Raw genomic sequence first — 3,942 nt, 5'->3', positions numbered from 1 at the left:
TTAACTGGTGCCATCTTGTCTTTATGGTGGAGACAGGGAAGTCCCACCTCCTAGGTGATAAGTGTGCCTGAATTCCTAGATGCAGGGATGGGGACTGGGACAATAGGTTATTAGACTTGCCAGTCTTGGATCATGAATTCTCAAGCTCCCTGTGACCCTGCCCTCTGACCTGACCCTATTCAGGCCTGGGCCAGCTCAGGCACCAAGATGGCATGCTACATGTCTCCATGTTCGTGTCCTGTCTCCTGGCTCTTCTCCGGTCACCATGGCATCTCACTTCAACTCTCCCTTGGAGCTGATCTTGTTTGTTGTTTTTCTGCTTTTTCTTGGCTCTCCTGGTCTCATGGCTCAGTTTTCTGACAGTGTTAAGTGTATATGCAGGACTGCAGATCTTTGGGACAGGAATCCATCTGCAAAAGCTGGCCTTTTAATAAAGACTTCCAATTTGACCTCTCAACATGTGGCTTCTCTGTTTTCTCACTGTACAATGTTGGTCTTAAGACTGCAAATATATAACAAGAATGGGGTGTGATGCATTTTAAGGAACATCTCTAAACTTGTTTGCCCCAGAGCTGATCACCTCTTAGAATCTCATTTTCTGTCTGCAAAGTGAGAAAGGGAGATGTCATGCTCCTTTCAGGTGCCTCCAGAATTAGTGGTTTCTAGACACAGCTATGTTTTAGACTTTGGTGAATGACCCTGTGGCTTCAGAGCTTGGGCAGTGATGGGAATCTTGTTTTGTTCTCAGAACGTAATATACCTCCCATGGCTTGGTCCACTGACTAGCCTCCAGCCCAGAATCTTAATCTAGATATGAAAACCCCCTCCCCCTCCCTCTCAGGTGATAGGCATCTGAGACTTGCTCAAATAATGGGTTCCTTGAGCCAGACCAGTACCAAAAACTCTGGAAACTCTCTGAACCCTGCAGTTACCTGGGACCCTGCCCCACCCATTACCCTCCATATAAGGCTCGCCACCCCTGCTCCCATTACACCTTAGGTCTCCTGACTGTCCTCAGGTCATCATGGCATCCCTCTTCAACTTTCCATTAAAATTGATCTGGTTTGTTGAGTTTGCTTTCTGCTCTTTCGTTATTCGAATACCCTTTCTTTTTGCCATTCTGGCAGAGCAAGAACATGAGTTCCCCACAAGCTGAGAGAGCCCCTTGAGGCATGTGGGTAAGGTGACCAGAGAGAAGGGCTTGGGTAGAAGGTCCTGGATAAAGGAAGGCTCAACCGGAAGGGAGGCCTGGAAGGGACTTAGAAAAGTTTGAATTGATGCTTAAATTTAGTCAACAATTGTTGTCTCTCTGGTTTCCATAGTAGCAATTGCTACCTTTCGAAGGTAAAAGACCTGTGGCTGGTTTGGGGTTCAGGGAATAAAGGAAAAAGTAGAGGAGGCTGGGTCCCACTCAGTAACCTGGCTTGGAGGCTCAGGAGCACTCTGGCCAAGCTCACAAAGGTAAGAAGCTCTCACCAAAGCTGAAGCTGGCATCAGGAGCAGAGAGATCTACCTAGCATCTATTTTTAAGTTTCCTCACCTAGGAATGAATAGTTTCCCAGCCACTCTGGCTTTTGGAAAAAAGCAGGAACAATTTGCTTTACAATGCAGCTACAGGACTGAATGCATTCTTGCTTCAGTAGAGAATAAAAGCATCCATAATTGTGAAAAGGTCTTGACTCCCTGGGTCAGGCTCTGCCTGCCTAGCAAGTCCTGGCCCATTCCCAGCAGGCTGAGCTGGCAGGGCCCAGGGCAGCATGTGTGACCCTAGAGTCTTTCCATTGCTCCTTGGCTTGTGCCCAGCCTTCACTGGGTGAGTCAGCCCAGAAGCTTGCAGTCCCAGCAACAAACCCCAGAAGAATGAACCATTAGGCTCTCCCTCTTCATATGCCACTGTGTCACCTGCCAGTCTCCAGGAGCTGTGAGAAGATTGCAGAGAAAGTCACACTACATCCTAGGCTCTACTAAGCAGTGGGCAGAAACCCAGAGACCCAGCCCTCACCCTTTCCCTCCCACTGCAGGCACTCAGAGGCCCCTCTGGCGTACAGCTGGGAAGCCCTGCCATTGTTTTGTTCCGTAAATCACATTCCAAGAATGGATGGAAGTGTGGTCCAGGAGGAGATAGGAGGCATTTTGAAGAAAAAACAAAACTGTTTGTTGCCAAAGACAGCAATTTTGGCACAAGGGCAAGATGAAGGGGGAGAGATGAAGAGATAAGGGAATCTTCTCATAAACACAATTCAGCTAGGGAAAATGGTGAAAATATTGTCATGGTGAATGGCTGGAGGCTGAAGGGATTTGCAGCTGTGCTTCTAAGTTTTTGTTTTTGTTTTCCTTTCTTTTTTTTCCACTTCCTGGAGTTCATTTCAATAAATATTATTTTATATGACCAGAAGAAGTTCTAAGTTGCTTTAAACAATCCTATCTTCCTGCTACCGGACCATTTTCCTAGCCAGCGTGCAGAGGATTGGCCACTGTTATCTTGGACTTGTGACTAATTGTTAGATTGTTGTACAGGAACTCAGTTTCTAGAAACAGAGAAACCACATTCTGCGAGGTTGAATCCAGAGTATTGGAAAGTCAACAACCACAACAGGGCTCTTGTCACAAAGACCTGTAAGCCCCTTGAATACGCACATAACATAGCTAGAAAACTGAACCATGAGAACGGGAGAGGAAAGAAAGGGCAGAAAAAACGATACCAACAAACCAGATCAACTACAATGGAGAGCTGAAGTGCAAGGCCAGGGTGACCCGAGGAGATCCAGGAGACACGAGGCATGGCTTAATAGCGTGTGAGCTGATCTGGGCCTAAATGGTGTCAAGGTCAGGGGACAGGGTCACAGGAAGCTTGAGAGTCTGAGTTTAAGGCACTGGACTGAAAGGTCCAGTATCCTATCATTCAAGTACCTGTCCTTACTGTAGTACCCCGATTTCTCAACGTCTTGTTGGGTCAAATAGGCTAGGAGTCTTCATTGTGCAGCATCTGCATCCAGCTTGAAGAACTTAGGAGTGCAGCCCCGAAACGCGGACCTGCTGGGTACTAAAGGACACAAGTCACACACACAGGGGACTTTTTTTGCAATAGGCCAGAGCAAGCAAGGTGAGAGTACAGAAGTGGGAATTATGCAGATAGCAGAAGGGTGGTGCTGGGGGTACAGAAGCGAGAATTAGGCGGTTCTGCTTGGTTTTCCTCTCACCCATTCTTGGGGTTCTGTGGAGGTCAGGCTTGATTCCGGTTATTCAGGTCACTGTGCCTTCTGCAGTCCCCCTGGCCTGGAGAATCCTCATGGTGGATGCTGATGGTTTTTACTACTGCTTACTGAATTCCAGTAACGGTGTTTAACTCACCAATTTACTTAAAGCCTTTGTCTTTGGAATTTTTCCTTTTAATGACTATCCTGGAGTTTTTCTCTACAAGGAGATCCTGCCCTTCAAGTTTGTTCTGATTCTTCCTCACTTTGCAAATTTCAGTAAATGCCAGGCCTGTTTGTTCTATTCCTAGGGTCTGTACTTACGTTTCTCAGGTTACCTGGGACTGGTTTGTCTCAGTTAAATTTCATTCTTCCTTGGTCTAATCAATACTTGTTGAATTTAACCTGATTCTAGTGAAGTAAGGAGGTCAGGTCTGGCTGGTGCCATATTGGCCACATGGCATCTTGTCTTCATGCTGGGGGAAGAAAACCCCCCTGCCCATCACCTGTCTCCCAGGTAATGGACATGCCCAGACCCCTGGAGGCAGGGGCAGGCACCTGGCTAATAGCTTACTGAATCTGTCAGTCCAGTACCTGGGGCTGGGAATTTCCTGAGGATCTGCCCCCTGCGTGAAGCTATTTAGGCCCGGACCAGCCTAGCCCCAAGGATGCCATGCGACCTGGGTCTCCTGTCTCCAATCTCCTTGCTCATCTCGTCAACATGGCGTCCCAATTCAGCTCTCCATTG

The sequence above is a fragment of the Dipodomys merriami genome, unplaced genomic scaffold (genome assembly GCF_024711535.1).
Source record: "Dipodomys merriami isolate MVZ:Mamm:240054 unplaced genomic scaffold, mDipMer1.0.p SCAF_29, whole genome shotgun sequence".
In the NCBI taxonomy this organism is placed as follows: domain Eukaryota; kingdom Metazoa; phylum Chordata; class Mammalia; order Rodentia; family Heteromyidae; genus Dipodomys; species Dipodomys merriami.
This window is presented reverse-complemented; position numbering follows the sequence as displayed.